This window comes from Eleginops maclovinus, chromosome 10, assembly GCF_036324505.1.
Source record: "Eleginops maclovinus isolate JMC-PN-2008 ecotype Puerto Natales chromosome 10, JC_Emac_rtc_rv5, whole genome shotgun sequence".
Lineage (NCBI taxonomy): Eukaryota > Metazoa > Chordata > Actinopteri > Perciformes > Eleginopidae > Eleginops > Eleginops maclovinus.
Window position 1 is genome coordinate 3,998,516 of NC_086358.1, and position 21,252 is coordinate 4,019,767.

Sequence of the window (21,252 nt, forward strand, 5' to 3'; positions counted from 1 at the left end):
CTTTGCAATCAGACTCAACATCTAGACATTGAAAAGAAATTGCCATGATTCAGGAGGAAACAACACACTGATTTGGATGAGGTGCACGAAGAACTTCAATATATAACCTACAGACGGGTGAAGGATAACCCTTGGGTCAATACTGTTGCAACTAACACACCGACATCCGTTTGGTTTCCCTCAACAATGAGAACTTCTGGCTGGCTGGTCTGGTTGCGCTGACCGATTGCGCCACTGGAGCCTCTATGAAGCTCTTGATTGTGAGCAGAAATTTGGAAGGAGAGAAGTGCATCTTCAATATCACAAGAAGGCGCTAGGATCCTCATAGGTAAGGTTACTTTCTTACACTCACACATATGCCATCAATGAACAGAAACAGACATGGAGGAGTTTGCTGATCAGAGTGTCGCAGCTACCAACAGACGGGGCTACATAAATAGTGGAAAAGCCACAGAGAGTGAGCCAAAGCCTCCACTCATCCTGTTGTTTACTGGCTATTGGGTTCATGTTGGGCATATAGAAGGAGATATAATTTAATTTGAGTACTATATGTATAATCCTTCATTTAACTTCCATTGAGTTGGAGTCAGCTGTTCGGTCTCGCCAAGACAGCAACATTAAGGTACCCTCTTGATCAATAGAAGGTGAAACCAGCTATGCTCCAGGTGAGGCTTGAACTCACAACCTCGGCATCACTCTACAGGATACTGTCTTATAAGTACCGCGCGCTGACCGATTGCGCCACTGGAGCCTCTGTCAAAGGTCACGTTAGCTCAGTGTTTAGCGACTTGACGTGGTTGAGGCTGGTTCAAACTGGAGAGGCGCCAGTTTGCCGGGCACCAAACTCCCAACTGCTACCTGGTGCCAGAAAACCTGTTTGCTCTGACACCTCGCCATGACAGAAATGCATGTGATCGTTTATGTAAATATGTATTCAGACCTAATGTTTGAAAGGTACTGTGTATTTATAATAACAACTGAATGGAGTGAGGAGTCAGCTTGAAGGCTTCTCTTATATTGCAAATATGAGGGATCGATGGATTGTGGCACATTTGATGTCTTTCTATTGTTTGAGGCACTCCTACGCCTCTTTAGACAAACAGACATTCTGATGTGACAACAGGAATAACATAGGGATGAGCTCAATGAAGAACTCCTGTGCTCCAGGTGAGGCTCGAACTCACAACCTCGGCATCGCTCTGCAGGTTACTGTCTTATAAGTACCGCGCGCTGACCGATTGCGCCACTGGAGCCCCTGTACGCAGATTGAATGAGCATGTCTTTCCACTGGCAGTAGATCAGCATCAACAGCACAAGATGGTATTATAGCTAAGGCTCCTTTATTGTGCTTAGATACATATATGCATGAACAGATCCATAAAAGAGTAGCCAATGCTCGCTGATGAGGGTCCCTTTCATTCGAGTTTAAGTGGTTTTCCTGCAGCAGCCCATCTTCTTACACAAACAGAGGGAAGCCACAGAATAGAGAGCCAAAGCCACCACTCATCCTGTTGTTCGCTGGTTAATGGGTTTATGGGAAGACTTTTGGAGAGTTGCAGGGGTTTTCCTGCTTTACAACTTGATCAGTTGAAGTATCAACTCACATCTCTGGTGAAAGCGAACTCGTGCACATGATGCAGTTTGCAGTGACACATTTTAATATAAGCTGCAAACACAAAATCATTTCTTCTCCTGTGGGGTTATGCATTTTAAAGCTGCTGAGCTTGAAACAAAAACTCAAAACCTCAGCACCTTCCTGCTTCTTCTTGTGTCACTCTATTGTGCACTGTTTAGATCCTCACCTGATTTATAAAGTGCTGAGGCTTTGGAAATCACCAGCACAACCGCATATGAAAAGGGTTTTTCCATGACCATCACAAAGACCAATTGATTGTTCTCGACAGTCTCACAGGGCACGAAATAAAGCTGACAATAAGTCCGATTCTAGAAAACAACTTGTAATCATTTTAATGTTTACAACCAGATACTGTGGTTTCAGAAATATGTTCTTATGATTTCAGTATGCAGAGATGTGCTTATTGTATAGGTTTGATTCGGACAGGCTCTTTCTGTTCAGGTTTATGTAGAATAATCTCAAACAAACATTCAAATGACACTGGTGTTATATTAGATCTGCTCCAGGTGAGGCTTGAACTCACAACCTCGGCATCACTCCGCAAGTTACTGTCTTATAAGTATGGTATGGGCAGCGGTAGCTCTGACTGAAGGCCAAGTCTGAAGGGACTTCACTTGGAAACCGAAGGGGTCGCCAGTATAAGCTGAAGAAGTGCCAAACTGCTACTTGGTGCCGGAAAACCAGGCTGCCTGTAAAACTAAGAGAAACTCAGATGTGCCAACAGGAATAACTCTTTTTTATAACATCAGGATAAGTTCTCTAACGAACTTCTCTGCTCCAGGTGAGGCTCGAACTCACATCCTCAGCATCACTCTGCAGGTTACTGTCTTATAAGTACTGCGCGCTGACCGATTGCGCCACTGGAGCCTCTGTCAAAGGTCACGTTAGCTCAGTGTTTAGCGACTTGACTTGGTTGAGGCGCGAGTTCAAACTGGAGAGGCGCGAGTTCACCTGCCGGGCACCAAACTCCCAACTGCTACCTGATGCCAGAAAACCTGTTTGCTCTGACACCTCGCCATGACAGAAATGCATGTGATCGTTTATGTAAATATGTATTCAGACCTAATGTTTGAAAGGTACTGTGTATTTATAATAACAACTGAATGGAGTGAGGAGTCAGCTTGAAGGCTTCTCTTATATTGCAAATATGAGGGATCGATGGATTGTGGCACATTTGATGTCTTTCTATTGTTTGAGGCACTCCTACGCCTATTTAGACAAACAGACATTCTGATGTGACAACAGGAATAACATAGGGATGAGCTCAATGAAGCGCTCCTGTGCTCCAGGTGAGGCTCGAACTCACAACCTCGGCATCGCTCTGCAGGTTACTGTCTTATAAGTACCGCGCGCTGACCGATTGCGCCACTGGAGCACTGAAAATCATTACGATTACGGAGTAAAAAAACGTCCTTTTTAAGGGCCTGATATGGGCAGCGGTAGCTCTGACTGAAGGCTCAGTCTGTAGGGAGTTGACTTTGGAATGAAAGTGGTCACCTGTTCAAGCTGGAGAGGTGACAGGTCACCTACTGGGCACCAAACCCCCAACTGCTAGCTGGTTGCAGAAAACCTGGCAGACCTTAAAATTAAAAGATACTCTGATGTGCCAAGAGGAATAAAGCTTTTTTATAAAATAAGGACGAGACTTCTGAAGAACTCCTCTGCTCCAGGTGAGGCTCGAACTCACAACCTCAGCATCACTCTGCAGGTTACTGTCTTATAAGTACCGTGCGCGCTGACCGATTGCGCCACTGGAGCCTGCTGTCAGCTCTGGAAAACATTACGATTATGTAGGAGAAAACTTCCTTTTTAAGGGCCTGATATGGGCAGCGGTAGCTCTGACTGAAGGCGAAGTCTGAAGGGACTTCACTTGGAAACCGAAGGGGTCGCCAGTATAAGCTGAAGAAGTGCCAAACTGCTACTTGGTGCCGGAAAACCAGGCTGCCTGTAAAACTAAGAGAAACTCAGATGTGCCAACAGGAATAACTCTTTTTCATAACATCAGGATAAGTTCTCTAACGAACTTCTCTGCTCCAGGTGAGGCTCGAACTCACAACCTCGGCATCGCTCTGCAGGTTACTGTCTTATAAGTACCGCGCGCTGACCGATTGCGCCACTGGAGCCCTGAAAATCATTACGATTACGGAGTAAGAAAACTTCCTTTTTAAGGGCCTGATATGGGCAGCGGTACCTCGGACTGAAGGCTCAGTCTGTAGGGACTTGACTTTGGAATGAAAGTGGTCACCTGTTCAAGCTGGAGAGGTGACATGTCACCTACTAGGCACCAAACCCCCAACTGCTACCTGGTTGCAGAAAACCTGGCAGACCTTAAAATTAAAAGATACTCTGATGTGCCAAGAGGAATAAAGCTATTTTATAAAATAAGGAGGAGCCTTCTGAAGAACTCCTCTGCTCCAGGTGAGGCTCGAACTCACATCCTCAGCATCACTCTGCAGGTTACTATCTTATAAGTACTGCGCGCTGACCGATTGCGCCAGCAAATAACGAGTCGTGTTTTGAACAGTTTCAACAGCAAACGACGGCACTAAGAAACTCATAAGAAGAGCTGGATTCTAGTCTGATATAAACCAAAGTAGGCGCATTAAAGGATAAGTTCTACCTCTAGTAAGGCCTGTTGTTAAGATGAATAAAGGCCTCGGTTGGTAGTTTTATGGCTTGCCCGCTTCCCTCTATTGTCTGACTACACTCTTGGTCTTTTCCCAACTTGTATTTCTCCCGTTCATCATAATGTAATTTGCAAAATGTGTCAGAACAAAAACATTTGCCTAGGGGAAGTCGTTGAGCTGGAGTGGATGGACTATTACCGGATAATAGGACATCTGCACGAGGCTCTGCTGAGACGTAATGAGCAACCACCAACGAGGAGCTCCTGTAGACGTCAGCTGTGAATCATTCAGTGAAATTAGAGGGACTCCTCCTCTGCTTCCATAAAGCCATCAGCCAAACTATTATCTACTTCATCATGCACGAAGCTGGAGATGATATTAATACTTCTGGCCAAAGTAGAGTCAGACAAGATGAAGGGTATTTAACACTGGACAGAACGGGGTGTGCTTCCATGTAGACACACACACACACACACACATACACACACACACACACACACACACACACACACACACACACACACACACACACACACACACCCTGCTTTGTATTTGTCAAAAACAATCACTTTGGTTCCTTTTTCGCACTAAATTAAATCATTTTCTTTGCTGGTGTATTTCAAATTGCTATGTCGATTTCGATAGTTTATCCCCTGCATTTCCCAGGACGCTTTGCAGCAATGCTTCCAGAACAGGTGTGAACTTGTGTCTCTTAGTGTAAGGTGGGTGTTTAGGCAAATAAAAAGGTGTGATTACTCAGCTATAGATGAAAGTAGTAGTGCCCAAAAAGATGCCGTTCAACAAAGCTGTCAAACACATCACGGCTTGTCCTTTACATACTGATGTACTTACTGAGGGTGTGGATGTTTATATTTCTCTCTTTTACAATGTATATGACACTTCGAAAAGAAGAGAAAATCCCCACTTAAGGCAGTAGTAATGAAAGAAGTTTCAAAACTAAAGGACATGGACAGGGTTAAACAGGGTGAACAGCTTAGATAGATGAGAATCGGAGGATGAAACCCTCTTTATTAGTCACATACATGCACACAGCAGAGCACACACAGTGAAATTGGTCCTCTGCATTTAACCCATCCTAGTACTAGGAGCAGTGGGCAGCTATCGTGCAGCGCCCAGGGAGCAATGGGGAGGGGGGATTGGAGGTGTCCGGTGCCTTGCTCAAGGACACCACAGCAGGGCCTAGGAGGTGAACTGGGACCTCTCCAAGTAGCAGTCCACTCTCCATATTTCAAGTCTGTTCGGGGACTTGAACCGGCGACCCTACGTTTCCCAGTCCAAGCTTCAGCCAAACAAAAGGTAAAGTTGCTTATTGAAGTAATTGAATTTACATAAGGAGCATTCCTGTTCCCCAGAGGATACAACTGCCTGTCTTCCAAATATAAAGCGCCACAATGTGGGTCATTCTTTTGCTTTTGTCCTGAAATGTCTCCACAAAAATGGATGTATTGCTTTGGTAAAGACAGTCATGTTCCCCAGAGGACGAATGCTAACGATTAATCATTTCTTCCAGCATTTAAAAGACTTTTCCTTAAGCTCCATGATAATTGTCCAATACTTAAGTGCATGACCAGATATCTGCACAGCTAATGACATTCCCATAAGCCTTGGCGGGTACTGATTATCAAATGTTAGCATGTTAACCCTCTAAAAAAAGGACGGAGGACATTGTAAACATTAAACCTATACACTTTATATTTATGTAGACTGGCCCTGAAACACACAACGCACAAAGTTAACTCTGATTCCTTCTGCCTCCCGTTCTCCAGAGTCAGTGTGTGTTTTGGTCTCTGTGGTGACATGTGGAAGGCTTACAGTCACAGAGGATAAACACACCCCTGCAAATAGAAAGCCTACACCAGAACAATCCATAACCACATCCTTTGCTTATCCTGCGGCGTGGAAACTCAGGAGCAAAGACTCCCGTTACTCACATGCCAACACTCACTTGACAGCGTTCGCTTCAGCCTCACACGTCAGGTTTCCTCACAATAATCCATACTGCTGAAGGAGAGACGCAGCCTGGTCCAAAATCCATCTTTTTTTCATCCTGTTCCCAACGATCGACTTTTTTTTTTAATTCCATGATTGTGATGTCTCTCTACTTGGGTTTATATGACAGGCAGATTAGGAGCTGTAATCCCTGTGCAATAAACCACATGACATCGCCGCTGCTGTCAGGACACGGAGGATCACACCGACCCCTGATTGGACAGGAATATTGCTGACATGGTGGCATTAGCAGGAAGTTACTCCTCTTCAAAGCAGAAGGGGGTGAAACGCATCATAACATAGTCCTATTGGGAGTGAGTGTATGGCTTTAACATGTCAAAAGACTCTTTTTTATCGTACTTAAAATGAGATTGATCAGCGAAAGATCAAAGCATCACATCACCAGTAAAGCTAAGTCATAGCTTTTAACGTTTGAGAAGTATGAGGAAGGAAACGTAGATATCCTATTTGCCCGTAGGGGAGCAAAACAGCGGCGTAATTGGATCCTTTTTACATGGGGCGACATTTCCTGACATGTCGAGGCATAATGAAACAAAGGCTTCCCCTTGACTTGTCCCGACACTGCTCCCTGATGCACACACTGTGGCATGGAAATTCACTGTGACTGCATCTCAATGAGCTTTAATGCTCAATGGATGGATGAATGGATCCTTATGTAAAGCAGAACAAAAAGTAATCTCTGCTCGGCCTCTTTTCATTCTCTAAACCCATTGTCCCCCTCTCTGCCTTCTCTTGTTTTTGTTCCTTGCATACTGAGATTGTTTTTTCTGGAAACACACTGAGACTTAAATTTACTCTTTATCCACTGCCTTCTAACGTACTGCCAGTTTTTCTTGGGAAGTACAGAGTTGTTCATGGGTGGAATTTTGTAAACTGACACCGCCAAAGCTCGGTACAGGAACCGTATCTTTACCAGCAATTACGTCCAAGTCAGATCCAGATTGGACCCTAACAGAACAGCTAATAGAAGTACCACAAACCCACCAGTAGGTAATCAAACATGCTGCTACATTATCACTCACTTAAAGTGCTTTATTTTTACTCTGGTTCAACATTCAGGTGGTCCTTGATTTATAAATCTAGCCAAAGAAAAGATGCTGTTTGGTTGCAAGAATTTGGTCCGCACAATCAAAGATCCTAGAGTCTAATTATGCTTGACAATACCAGCTGATTAAGAAGCTAAAAACTGCACAATAATTAGATTTCTGCAGGAATATCGCTATCCTATTTTGGTTCTCTGCTCAACTGCATTTCGTTAACTTCAACCCATGACAGATTGCTCCTTCAGAAGCTTTTGAGTCAAATGAAATCCTTATCGGCATCAAGAACCAACACCTGCAAACCTTGCCATTGTTGGAATGCCATACTTGGAACTATATGACCCAGAATAACCTCGCTGACTCTGGCTCCATTTATGCATACTCTGTTTAACAAGCCAGATCTCTCCTGAATTCCCAAACTGATGTTTATTTTGACTTGAATGACTGGTATATTGGGGGAACTGCTCTTTCCTTTGCTCTACAAGATGAAGGTGGCAATAAAACTGACAATTACCAGAGCACTTCTGAGTTAATTGGTTGGGGACTGAGCAGTAGATTAATGCCCGGTTCAGGTACAGTACGTTTGAACTTTATTACACTGGCGTTGCTCCGCTCTACTAGGCAGTATAACCTGTCCAACAGCACCACTGGGTCCTTTTTTACTGCTTTTTTTTCTGGACGGTGCTTTCAGAGGTAGTGGTCATAGGAGCTGACCTCCTGCAGCCTCAAGAAAATGAAGTGTTGAACTTTACATCGGTAGACTTTTAGTCCGTAAAGCTTTGCACCAAAGAAAACCGATGTACTATTTGTAAGGTAAGCTTTTTAGACGTTGGATTTTCCTCTGAAATTAAAATAAATTGCTTCCTAGGGCAGAGAAGTCACAATGCACCGCAATAGGAGCTCATATTGGTGTAAATCTTTCGTGACACATTCATCTGCTCTACAGATCCTACAAATCCTGACTCTGGAGGCTTCTAAAAAAACCGTACATGTGCATTTTTTTATCCATCGTTCTGTTTGCTGTAACCTAACAAGATCACATAGATTAAAAGTGAGTTATGCCGTGTACTTTTTACCCTCTAGCCCCCCACCGACCATAGGACCATGTAGGCTCTGATCTGCGCCAGATGTTACAGCCATAACACAGTTCAGGTCATCTGGTTCAATGTTTGCAGAGTCCTGCTGTAGTACAAGTGTGTGTGTGTGTGTGTGTGTGTGTGTGTGTGTGTGATCTGTGTACATATACAAACAAACATTAATAAATGATTGAACATCTGCCACAACAGGATGTCCATTTTATGGAAAGCCTCATCTCAGAAAGGAAAATAATAAATGGCAATGACAGAATAAAACAGAGGGGCGTTTATCTCTTTCCTGGCAAATATTTCAATACAATTTGACTTCTTGACTTTCCTCAGGCTTTCATGACGTCACATTATCACCCTTTTTTAATTATATAGCCAACTGTGTCCTGTAATCTCGATCCATGGGTTTGAGGAACAGCATACAGCAATGATTGGAGTCTATATCTGCATTAAATATGTTTAAAAATGCAGCTATCAATTTAATGGAATCATCCGCTGGTTGCTGATTCCCAATGCTAACATCCATCTGTAGTTTAATGGGTTTGACAGACACACACCGGGGTCATAATGACTTAAAGCCATCTGTCTAAAGACCGCTTCAATTGTCTTGTGGTGTCTGTCTCTCATCTTGTTACTGCAGATTACAAGACAGTGAGTGATTCATTAGTCAATCAGCCGCTGTGCTGCTACGCTTCGACTCACATCAGTGTCCCAACCACTTACCGTACCAAACCACAAACACAGGAAGCAGCCAATCACAGGGCACAAAATACATGTCACCTCTCTATTAAGAAAGCAGAAATAAAACAATTATAGTTTGGTTAAGTCTTCTAAAATTAAAACCCTTCCTGTCCTCCCAGTGACACTTGGTTTTCTCATTTACTTTACTAAGTGCTTTTTCCATCTGGCCTCAAATCCTTAAACCATCTGCAAAAACTTCTAGTAGGAAACGAGAGCCCACACCTGTTTCTGTACGACAACCTGTGCCATCAAACAGCAGCAAAACAACTGCTATCTTCCAGGAGCCTTTTCATGGACATCATTGGTTATTTTATATCATTTTTTTGCCAGCAAACAAGGAAAAAAACTCTGCTAATCGATGATGCTATGCCTCAATTGGTCAGCGTGTTGAAACCTTGCAAGGTGCTATCGTCTTGGATTTCGTATGGAAGCACTAGAATAAAAAAGGCACAGGGTAGGTTAGCTTAGCGATTGATGTCTGATTCCTTATTTGCTGCAACCTGCGTGTAACCAGCCCCATTGTGCGGCTCCGCTGTATGTCAGAAATGCTTCCGATTCCTGAGAAGTACCTTACATCCTGTTCACTTCTGCCTGCTGCAGCATGATAGACATACGGACCGTGATCATAGGCTGGTTGTAGAGCAGTGTAGTGCATGCACCTGTATTATTCCCCAATAACATATACATTTTCAATCCTGAGCACCAGCTTCTCGGATGTTTACATTATAGTCTCCGGCTTATTTATCCAGCTTATCATGTCAGTGGCTTTATCTAGTGAATGTAAGAGAGCTGACGTTGATCCCTATGTGGTCAAACATACGTGGTTAAGGTTGTTCATTTGAGTAATGAATGATTAAAATAACATTCATTATTTACGCTACGAGCCGCAAAATGTAAGCAAAATTTTTCATGGATGTATAGATGTTTGCAAAAAGCTGCATGAAGAAAATCCAATGCATAATTCAGTCAGGTCAAAACACAGCAGCCTTCAAACGGTTGAATGATAGCGACTGAAGGACGGTAGTTTGAGTATACAGCTTTTCTATCATTTCTAACAAGGTAAAAATCCAAGTATTCAATTGAAAACGGATGTTTACGTGACAAATATTCCACCATCTAACTTTGTTTCAATGACAAAAATGTTTATTCATTGACCATAAACTAAACGAGAATGAACTGCCAAGAGGGCGGGTCATCTCTAAGCAGTTGACCAATCACAACAGAGCTGGCCGGGCAGACTGGGCTCTGGTTTCAGACAGAGGGTGAAAAGAGGAGCTGCAGCACAGGCAGTATGAGAACAATAAAGAGCTTTTTGAACATTAGAGCATGGAGACATGTCCCAGGAGAGGCACTAAATACTGACCCTGAAAAATAGCATCATATGTCCTCTTTAATAAAAAAAGGGCCTTTTCTCCTCTGGTAGGATGACTTTTGGCTTTAAATAAATAAGGGAACAGTAAGCTCTGTAAGCACAGAGAAAAGAGATCAGACACACTCTCTTTGTCTGCCTCTGAGACACATCATTGCTCTACACCGCTGCTCAGCTGTGTCAGCAGCACAGATTTAATTGGCAACTTGAAACCGGTGCAAAAGCATTGAAAGTCAAAATTCTTCGACTTAACTTCCAACACTCCCGGTTTTTGCATAATCAGAAGAGTCTCAGATCTTTCTCACAGACAGAAATGTCATTAGGAGATGATTAAAGGGTTGGCTAATGCTATCAAGTGTTTCTTAGATTGACGTGTTACCGGTGGGAAAGCAGCTTTTCTATTTCACAGTATTTTAACCACCACTTACTTCACACCCACACAATTCTAGCAAAGCAGTCTGCACAGGAAGACAGGAAGAAAAGAGAGAAGCATGCTCTCTGCAGGGCTTGATATCTGATGAAACCTGCTGGCTTCTGTAAAGATCTTAACACATTGGATGTTGACACTATCTCTGGGGGACAAGGCTATGCATTGCTTATGGTTGGAAATGTTCAACCACAGTGCTAAACTAAATTTAACTAAAGCAAAGCTATGGCCACAAGCACCACACTGCCTCTGGTCTGCAGATGACCTGGAATGCATCAAGAGGGCAGAGGACACTACAGCAACAGATGGGAGAGATGAAAGAAGCAGAATAAACAGCATGGCATTTTGGGGGGACTTGGCTGTGCAGGATACACATTTTTATCTCAATCAAAAACATTTGTCTACCTCGTACATGCGTGTCTAAACAACAGGTGAAAACCATTTGCATAGTTTCCCTGCGTGGGCTTGCCTCATGGTTAAGAAATGCAGGTTTATGTGTGGGTACTTGTTTATTCTCACCTCGATGCATGTGGTGAGTGTGTGGATCCAAACGCACCTCTGTCAGTCGGCTAATGACCAGACATCTGCATCCGTTCAATCGTTTCTGTCTCAAGGGTAAGTTTAGTTGAGACTGCAATGCATATAAACCTAAATTAGCCTGTGTATTATTAACCCAGTGAGTGCTGATGGTTTCTAGACTGGATTGTTTTGATCACATAAGGGAAGCAGGATATAAGTTGCAAGCAGTCACACATGTTTAACATAGGGCCCTGTTTACACGAAAACGCTCGCGGGTGAAAACGACAAAGATTTGATCGGATGTGCTAGACGTTTTTTGGGGCTTAAAAACACAAAAAGGTGGAACCACCCTCCAGAGTTCCCGTCTAAAGGGTAAAAACGCAAACGCCTGCTGCGATCTGCTCACGTCACGTAGGTGTTGACATCACAGGTAGAGCCAGGGCAGGAAAACAACAACAAAGATGTCGGATTGTTTCCATCCGTCGGACCTTCAAGTTGCCCTAGCAGCTCTAATAAACATCCAAGTGTCTTTTCAGTATTTGTACCGAATCTTTACAGATAGTATTACTGAACAGAGAAGGCGCATTCATTACCTCTATCAAATTGTTGATGCACCAATTCGTCGGAGGCGAATCAGACGGGTTTCACACTACCACCGAGGCGCCTGGCGTGCATACAACATGGAACTCCACACACTTCTGCATCACCGTATGCACGCAGATTTACCCCCCAAAACGCTCGTCTACACGCGGAATAAAAAGTGAGAACGCCACTTTTGCGTTTTCTGTTCAGATGGTTTCCGTGTAAACATGACCTAAGTTGTTTATGTTCTAATTTTGAATGAATGGATCTTCAGAATTCACCCGGTTTTAGCTGCTTTTTAGGTCTCCACCAGCTCTTGAGGGAAACATCTGACTCTTTTGATGCTAAATGATCCACTAAGCTAGGTGCAAAATGTCTGCTTACTGTGGTGTTGCAGGGACGGTAGTGTACAGAAGGGTTTAAGAGCTTTTTTCAGCTGTAAAACGCTGCCTGTTGCACTAAAACCGACGACTATGAATGAAAAAACTAAAACAATGAGCTGAAAGACACTAAAATAGCCAACAAATGTGAGTCAGGTAGTTATTCTATGTGAGTTTGTCACTACACAAAGGCCCTATCCATTGTTAATGAAGCAAAATTGATCATAGCAGCTTTCTAGTCTCCTGTCGTCCATTAAATGGGATCTAGAGTAATTTATAAGGACTCAAATTGAGATTTGGAAGCAAGAACGTTGGACATGTCAGTGGTACTTCGGGTAAATTGAGTTCACATCATCAGATTAACTCATTTCCAGGTTTTACAGTAAGAAATCACTGTTAACTGCAGGGTAATATGATGGAAATGACTCAATGGAAAAGTCCCTTAAGAAAGAAACAGCATCGCCATTCATCACTGAAATGCTTCCACCACCTCATGGCACATGCAGCTGCCAACAATGCCACTGGAAGGACTATCATAGCTTCTCTGCTTCTGTGCCAAGTTTGAGACATAAGAGGAGTAGCTTTGCTTTCATTTCCTTTCCCCTGGTGGGAGACGCTTCAAGAGACTGCAGGCAGAGAAACGGGATGTCTTTGACTCTTTTTTGTCTCTGTGTACTTTTCATATCCCTTATCTCCACACCTATTATCTTGCTGAATCAAAAACAGAGAATGGCCACATCAAGCATGACAGCTCCACCTGTGCTGAGAGAATAAATAAAGAGTAACAGCAGGTTCAAACATGCACGCTATTTTTACTTCACTGTCAAACCTATTCTCTCTTTTCTCCTGTCTGGGTGTTATTGCAAATGAATGCAACTGTATTCAAATGTCTTGGTGTTTAGCTACTTCATGTTCTGGGAATATTGGGCGGATATAGTTTACTCGGCATGTTGTTCTTTACTCTAAGCATTATTGATTTCCTTCCTATGTATTAGAGTAATTGAGGCCAAAGAGCTCTTAAGTTGTACATTTCCTGTAGGGATTTACTAATCTGTATGATATATGATGGCTGCAAAGAGTCTCTTCTGCATAACATGGCCTATTTAATATTTACACAGTATTACAGAGTGTGTATAAACTTCTACACCTGGGATGAAGCACTCAGTGTATGGCCAACTAGGTGGATGTTCTGCCTAAAACTGGCCTCCAAAACATCAACAAAAAACTGTTAAAAGACCGAACTCTGAAGTATGTTTGTGTAAAAACAGGTCCAACTAAAGGTACAATTACAGGTTTATGTAAATGAGGTCATCATCTCTCACACCGTCTTTGCGATTAAGTCTAACAGGACTTTACAACCAACAGTACAGCAACAGTGTGTTTGTTGACTACAGGCATTATCACTCATAAATGCAGAAAAAGATACCAGTAGAGGAGCTGATCGTCCACATGTTGACCACATCTGTGGAATTAGGATAATTGTAGCCCCGTGAGTCATGAGGAAACAATGTCCTGAATGCCGCCTCTGAAAGTCCACTCGGAAATACCGACTGTTCTTTAAAACTTGGAGCTCGTAGTATAGCTCCTTCATTAATGTTTATTTTAGAGGCACACTTATATACCACTTGTTTGCAACTATATGTTCCCAGGAAGTTTACGGAGAACCGCGTTTGACCTTCAGTCGAGCACATAACCTCTTACTGCACGTCATCCCATTTCTATCCCTTGACTGTCCTGTCCGTCAAACCAAAAAGAAGATGGGAAATGCAATCGCTCTGCTTATATTGGTGTCTAAATACCTTATTATTTCTACTTGTAGCACTGTTTGGATTGGATAAGGTAGTGGAATATATAGTATTAGATCTATTAGGTCCTTCCTGGTGTTTCGATTGCTGCTCTGACACCTGAAGTTCCCTACAGAGATAAATAAAGGTCTATCTTATTATATATTATCTTAATTTACTTGCAGGATTCCTGTTGTTTTGTTTTGTATCTTCACCCTTGATGCACCCTTTTGATTACGCTTTGTCTTAATGAAATGTAATGTAAATATGAGCTATTTCAGCCGTAAATGCTCTCTTTACATGAAGGTTTTACTTTATAGCTTATGGGTCTTTGTCTCGTGGTGTCGCCTCATCAAAATCGACTTTTTAAATCTGTCACTTAAGAACAAATGGCTTTTGAACATTACATAAAGAGAATTGAAATAGTAAATGGTAGCAGACATTGAGAGAGAGTCGAGAGTTGACAGACAGGACGAGAAACAAAGAGGGACTCAGCTGATCCTCATGAAGCCGCTTTGTGTTCACGGAGTGGTGACAGGAAGGTCACCGCCACAATAAGAGTCTACTCAAGTGTGGCTTCGCCTGGAGACATGAATAGACCTCCTCAGCAGACATCCATCCCTCCTTCCTGTCACCCCTCGACGCAGCCAGAAAAACTCCTGCTGAGAGCGCCAACACAACAGCTTCCTCTGTTGGCTGGCCTCGTATGAAAACGCAATGGTAATTGCCCACAGATGCCACTTTAGGGTAAGATAGAGGAGGGGAAGGGGGGGTGGGAGAGAGAATTGGCTCTGAAAGGAATATTGAGAGGGGAAAAATGGCGGTTGTATTTGTGGTTTTCAAAGAAACAAGAGAGGAGTCATTCGGGATCTTCATGGAGAAGTCTGGAGTCCATCAGAAGGACTTTGGCTGCGGGACAGCTTTGTTATCAAGCGGTCTTTCACATAATGGTCAGATTAAAATTCCTCCGCTCAAGAAAAGACGATGGGTTTCTGGAATTTCCCTCCTTATATTTCCTAACCCTAACCCTAACAACCTAAGAGTATCTCCGATCGATGGGACTGGCATCTTAACACTGAACATAACACTCATTAAGTTCATTTGTATATCTGTCAAAACCTCCTGACCTCCCTACCTCTTACTGACATTTCTGCTGGACAATAAAGTGTACTGTAGAAAGGTGGAGTAAGAAAGCAATAATGTAGATCATTTAAGTCAGGATCAATTTGTTCGTGGTATTCTCTGCATGTGATGTGTAGGCTTTTGGTCTTAAGTTTAAAGAGTCCATGTTGGCTGCAGTGAAATATTTAACAGTTTCCATAAAATACCTTCAGTACGAGCTGACGCATTGATAAGCAGCTCTCCTCTTAGCAAACGCTTCAAAGACGTTCCTGACATCTTCATTAAAACGTCAGAAAACCTGCGGCTTGAATCCAGCAGATGAAAGTCACGTTTGCATTTAAAGATTGATGAGATGGATGTTACGACAATACATCTACCCATTATTCCTCACTGTTATTATACCCTCAATGATCCACTCCTGACCTGTCAGTGACCCATCAGTGCATATTCTACATCCACTGTGCATTCACTAATCCTCCAGTTTAACCGTCAAAAATCTGTCTGATGTGGACTGTTCTGTCTCTAGGCTGGAACAGGACAATCGAACCAATGAACAGCATTCGTCAGAGAGGACAGATTAAAAGGATATGGGTGTTGGAAAGAGGATAAGCACTACAGATGTAGAGTTAAGTCGAAGAGAGATTAAGGAGTCAAGATTGTGATCCTTGAATATGGTGATTTGTTGTTATTTAGCTCTGTAAAGCAAAAGCTGCAAGATTGTACATGCTTAGTATTCCTTTTTTGATTCTGCGCAATCATATGTGAGTTAAAAAGAGAAAGCATGACGGTGACAGAGAGAACTGGAGGAGAAATGATGACAGAGTTGCAGAAAGCAGACGTGATCACACAGAAACTTCATTCTAATTATAGCATCAATGACATTGAGGTTAGTAAGTAATTCTTAGCAGCATCTGTTACCCATGACAGATAACAGTCTATACTGACAGCCTTCCCTATACACAGGGGGGCTCATGTTACACCCATTTAAAAGCAGCAGGTATCTGATCCATCTGTGGTCTCCAACAGCCGTGCTGATGTCACTATCAAGCCACAATGACGCACAGCAGATATGCTGGCTAGATTCTGTGCAACCGGCACCAGATGGATGCAAAATAACCACAGACACCTTATGTGAAAACTTGTCGCTGATGGATTATCCTGCATCGTTTCTGCTGCAGTGTAACGTTGAAGACAGATGACACAGTCCCAAGTGTCAATAACAGCTTCTACCTCCCCGGATAAATCCTTAAGGACTGTCCATGAATGCAACTTCTTCAAGTCAGGCTAAAATACGCCTGGAGCTAAGCTAGCTGCTAGCTGAAGCAATATGTTTACTTGTAAAGCTAACAACAAAGTTAAGAGGCCAAAGCTGGGTATAACAACTATAATCGACTTGTTAGGCTAAAATATGAACATGAGACTATGACTTCCTGTTTAGAGAATGGAGGGGGAATTTTGCTTGTGGGTTACAAGGTATCCAAAGCCACTTTTCTAACACACGTCATTTATGAAGCTCTCCATGGCTTGGAGCTAAGCTAGCTGCTAGCTGAAGCAATATTTTTACTTGTAAAGCTAACAACAAAGGTAAGAGGCCAAAGCGGGGTATAACAACTATAATCGACTTGTTAGGTTAGCGTGTTAGCACAGTAACATTAGCTTATTAGCAAGGCTTATAATCATGCCTTAATATCTGAAAACGCCTGATACAGGTATCACGTTTTAAAGGGAAGTAAGATATTGGAAAAAGAGTGTCTCCTAGCACAACATGACATTGTAGTCCACAGTCCTCCATATGCTGCTGTTCCGGTTTTTGTTCAGGTCAAAAGCACACTACACATTTTTGACAGCATCCCAGATGTACTGTAAGATGTGCAGTGTAGTTGCAGATAAATGCATGTAGGAAAGATAAACAGCTTGTAGAAACAGGATAAGATCTACTATTGGGCCAACTGCCATGAAATATGCACTGTGAAAATGCTGCAGGGCTCCTGGAAAACCAGACAAGTTTTACATCCTGATTCTCCTGTAAAGGACTACCAATGACATGAAGATGCATTTCACTTCCCAGTAACGGCGGCCCAGAAATATTGCTATTGCCTTTCAATGTAACGTGTTCAAACATGCCTTACACTCCACACTCAGTACCAGTGTAAAGAGAAAAAGAGATAAAATATTACACCTGAAAGATGCCTCGTGGCTCACTGAATTTATTCACACTTACGCTCACAGAAGGACGGTTTACATGAGATGACACACGTAGCAGGATGCTGTCACCTTCCTGCTTAGCAGCTGTGTGTGTCTGTGTGTGTGGTGTGTGTGGGTGTGTGTTTTCAATTTTTTTTATTAGACCACTTGAAGTACTTTCTTTTTTAATTCTGAATGTCAAAGCCAGGAAATTTGAGTAGCTTCAGGTTCAGCTCAGGACACATAAAGGGCCATTTCAACCTTTAACGTATTTTGAGTTTTTACCCTATTGTGAGTAAATGTGTGTGTGTGTGTGTGTGTGTGTGTGTGTGTGTGTGTGTGTGTGTGTGTGTGTGTGTGGTGCTCCAGTCTGTGTGTGTGTATGCTCCTGCCATCTGGCCCAAGAGTCTGCTTCCTACCGTCTTTCCAAACAGGAAACCCAAACAAGTCCTTGATGACACGGGTCAGTAGTTTTATTGTGTCGGTGGGATTTCTGCACAGCTAGCAACCGAAAAGTACCTCCCTTTCATCTCAACAGCACTCTCAAATCGATTTGTCTTTATTATAACCTTTGTGGTGTGTGTGTGTGTGTGTGTGTGTGTGTGTGTGTGTGTGTGTGTGTGTGTGTGTGTGTGTGTGTGTGTGTGTGTGTGTGTGTGTGTGTGTATTATGTACTGTATGAACATGCGACTATGACTTCCTGTTTAGAGAATGGAGGGGGAATTTTGCTTGTGGGTTACAAGGTATCCAAAGCCACTTTTCTAACACACGTCATTTATGAAGCTCTCCATGGCTTGGCCTTCCAGCCATAGTAGAGCAAGGCACAAATAAAAGTGAATACATTATATAATTTCATCAAAGTCTACTGGCAATAAAACCCTATTCAGACTAGATTCAGATTCAGAGAACAGGGACAACGAAATGCAGTTAGCATTTAAACAGAAGTGCAAGAAAGGGAGTAAAGTGCAGGTATACGTATTTACATTTGTGTGCACTATGAACAGTGTTAATAAAGACAATGCACAGTAGTATAAATATTGAATACCTTATAAAGGTGGTATAAACAGACACACCTGTTCCCTAATTTCCTATTGTACTTGAGCCATGGAATATAGCCAGGGGCTTGACAAGAACATGACATTTTATTTGAAAGGCTTCGAAGCCAGTCCAGATGTGTAATACTCTCACAGACTTCAAAACCCAAGGAATTTACTTCCATGTATGGTTTAAAAATGTAATTATTATACAATATATATATATATATATATATATTATATATATTACACCAACTATAAAATAAACTCAAAACTTAGTGCAATGAATATGACGAACTGCAGTATATTATATTTTATGGGCTGTGCAGATTTTTAGAGAGGTAGGGATATAAAGAAATTTGAGTCTCCCACACTTCAAAAGACACCTATGGATCCCCCCCCCCCCTCCTCCCGTGAGCCTCAGAAGACCCCACCCAGATCCCCCCATGTGCTGCAGCAGCAAACCCTGCATACCTGCACCGAGAACCAGAGACTGACAGCTCGGTGCAAACAGCGAGGTGTGCACGGGCTGTCAGCCGGGGTGAGGAGCGACACAGCCCGGTATGAAACACAGCGTTTCCCCGCTTACCTTCCAAATGAGTCCGATTCCCACAGCACAGCACAGCACAGCACCCTCTCCCCGGGTGAAACGCTCCCGCCGGGCTGTCACTTCATAAGTTATCTCTGCCACACATCACGATGGAAGAGTATAGTTTCACTATCAGGCGTGAGCTCCAGATGTTTACGGTACAAATATGTAAAATATGAGCGGAATGAAACCGTGGTTCTGTTTGAAGCAGACCGTGTCCTCTGCAGCTGTGTTCCCGCCTGACCGGCTCTAAGTCTCGGTGTGACTGTAGTAATATCCCCGTCCTCCACCCACGCTGCTGCTGCTGCTCCTGCCGCCTGATGACAGCTCAACGCCGGGAGACCCCACGCCGCCTACCGGTGATAACGAGGACATGCAGGAAGCTGGTCAATTAATAGAAAGAAAAGTAACATGTTCCTTATTTTACGAGTTACGGAAGAGGATTAGGGCCACATGTAAGTACATTTTCAGATCTGATTTTATAGTTCTGAAATTAAAGTAAAAAACAAAACAAAATTTCTATAATTCAAAAATATTTCTAAAAATGATCTCAAAGTTCTGACTCTGTTCTGATATTATCTGAGTTACACTACTTAAAGTAAAGAAGACAGAAACTGCTGTCTGTGGTGCTCACTCATTCATTCATAATGTGACATAAGCCATATGCATTGGACACACGGTACATATGGCTTTGGTTTACTTTGGTCATAGTAAATAAATTCAGGATAAAGAATGAAAATAAGTCTACAGAAAGGCGCTGTAGCTTAGCGGTCAAAGCGCCTGTCTTGTAAACAGGAGATCCTGGGTCCAAATCCCAGCAGTGCCTCTTTGATACAGAACATATCTCTTGAGTTAGATGTGTTATCCACCTCTGAAATAAGGCTTTGATTTAGTTTGGGTGTAAAACAATCGAAAGGCCATTCACAATCTAATCCCTAATACCTGACTGTGCCAGGATGCAAGATAACAGCTAAACATGTTGTTGATTTGGGACCTTTCAAATGAAAGGAAACAATGGAGTTAAAAAGAAGATGGGTAGCAGCTGGAGAAAAAGGTGCTGTAGCTTAGATGGTCATATTTCATATCTCCATATTTGTGGTTTTGGATTGTCATCAGCCAGGAGTTTCTGGGTATGGTGGATATGAATTCCTACTTTTGGTATGGTGATTAAAACCTGAATAAAGTATGTATTTACAGCTTCTGATGATTGATATATGCAACGTCTCTCTGAAGAACAAGGTGCTGTGGCTTAGTTGGTAAAGCGCCTGTCTAGTAAACAGGAGATCCTGGGTTCAAATCCCAGCAGTGCCTCTTTGTTACAGAGAGTATCTCCATCTTTGGACTGAATGCAATTTACAAAACTACCCTAAAAGTGTGTTTCATATCTCACCACCGTTAGTTACATCCAACATTGATCAGGTAAAGAAGCCCGCTGTATTTCTCTTCTTTTAATCAAATATCTCATCGTGGTTTTGCTAAAGAAGTCTTGTTGTAACAGGCGCTGTGGCTTAGCGGTCAAAGTGCTGTCGTGTAAACAGGAGATCCTGGGTCCAGATCCCAGCAGCACCTCTTTTTTACAAGATATATCTGGAATTAAATGTGTTATCCACCTCCAAAGTAAGGGTTTTGTTTTTTGGGGTGTAAAAATGATCAAACGAGCTCCAACTAATGTACTAATGCACATTCCCAATCCAGTATCGATTATTTAGATTTAGATGTCAAAAAAACAGGCGCTGTGGCTTAGTGGTAAAGCGCCTGTCTCGTAAACAGGAGATCCTGGGTTCAAATCCCAGCAGTGCCTCTTTGTTACAGAGAGCATCTCTGAAGATAAACCTCTCATCTCTACCATGTTCAGTAGTAAATGCGTATGCATGGCATATTATAAACCACTCAGGTTATGGTTTATAGCTGACTGTTACGATCAATAAATCAATCCCCTGACCCTCTGATTGGTAAACACTGCAGTCACATGCTCCTCAACATTGTGCATTGATAGTAGAGTCACTTTGTCCCTTTGAAAGTGCTGCACATGACTTCATTTTAGCTGAAACTGTTTCCTCTGCAGATCAGCAGAAAGACTGTAGAGCATAGGTTATAAATAA

The 21,252-nt window shown here is 42.6% G+C and overlaps 1 protein-coding gene and 9 non-coding genes across 10 annotated transcripts in view; 3 read left to right on the top strand and 7 right to left on the bottom strand.

Annotated features, from left to right (window-relative positions):
• rhbdf1b (rhomboid 5 homolog 1b (Drosophila)) overlaps positions 1-11,494 on the bottom strand; it is a 29,612-nt gene extending 18,118 nt beyond the window's left edge. The window contains 1 exon segment of the mRNA XM_063892940.1: positions 11,476-11,494. The gene's annotated coding sequence lies outside the window, so the exon portion shown is untranslated.
• Positions 658-751, bottom strand: trnai-uau (transfer RNA isoleucine (anticodon UAU)). The gene is made up of 2 exons: positions 714-751; positions 658-693 (listed from the first exon to the last, which is right to left on the bottom strand). It is a non-coding gene; the product is annotated as a tRNA-Ile (tRNA).
• trnai-uau (transfer RNA isoleucine (anticodon UAU)) lies at positions 1,160-1,253 on the bottom strand. The gene is made up of 2 exons: positions 1,216-1,253; positions 1,160-1,195 (listed from the first exon to the last, which is right to left on the bottom strand). It is a non-coding gene; the product is annotated as a tRNA-Ile (tRNA).
• trnai-uau (transfer RNA isoleucine (anticodon UAU)) lies at positions 2,410-2,503 on the bottom strand. The gene is made up of 2 exons: positions 2,466-2,503; positions 2,410-2,445 (listed from the first exon to the last, which is right to left on the bottom strand). It is a non-coding gene; the product is annotated as a tRNA-Ile (tRNA).
• Positions 2,918-3,011, bottom strand: trnai-uau (transfer RNA isoleucine (anticodon UAU)). The gene is made up of 2 exons: positions 2,974-3,011; positions 2,918-2,953 (listed from the first exon to the last, which is right to left on the bottom strand). It is a non-coding gene; the product is annotated as a tRNA-Ile (tRNA).
• On the bottom strand, positions 3,299-3,394 carry trnai-uau (transfer RNA isoleucine (anticodon UAU)). Its single transcript has 2 exons — positions 3,355-3,394; positions 3,299-3,334 (listed from the first exon to the last, which is right to left on the bottom strand). It is a non-coding gene; the product is annotated as a tRNA-Ile (tRNA).
• trnai-uau (transfer RNA isoleucine (anticodon UAU)) lies at positions 3,666-3,759 on the bottom strand. Its single transcript has 2 exons — positions 3,722-3,759; positions 3,666-3,701 (listed from the first exon to the last, which is right to left on the bottom strand). It is a non-coding gene; the product is annotated as a tRNA-Ile (tRNA).
• An 8,409-nt stretch (positions 11,495-19,903) lies between the features above and the next one.
• Positions 19,904-19,976, top strand: trnat-ugu (transfer RNA threonine (anticodon UGU)). The gene has a single exon. It is a non-coding gene; the product is annotated as a tRNA-Thr (tRNA).
• A 412-nt stretch (positions 19,977-20,388) lies between these two features.
• trnat-agu (transfer RNA threonine (anticodon AGU)) lies at positions 20,389-20,461 on the top strand. Its single transcript has one exon. It is a non-coding gene; the product is annotated as a tRNA-Thr (tRNA).
• A 418-nt stretch (positions 20,462-20,879) lies between these two features.
• On the top strand, positions 20,880-20,951 carry trnat-cgu (transfer RNA threonine (anticodon CGU)). The gene has a single exon. It is a non-coding gene; the product is annotated as a tRNA-Thr (tRNA).
• Positions 20,952-21,252: the final 301 nt, after the last annotated feature.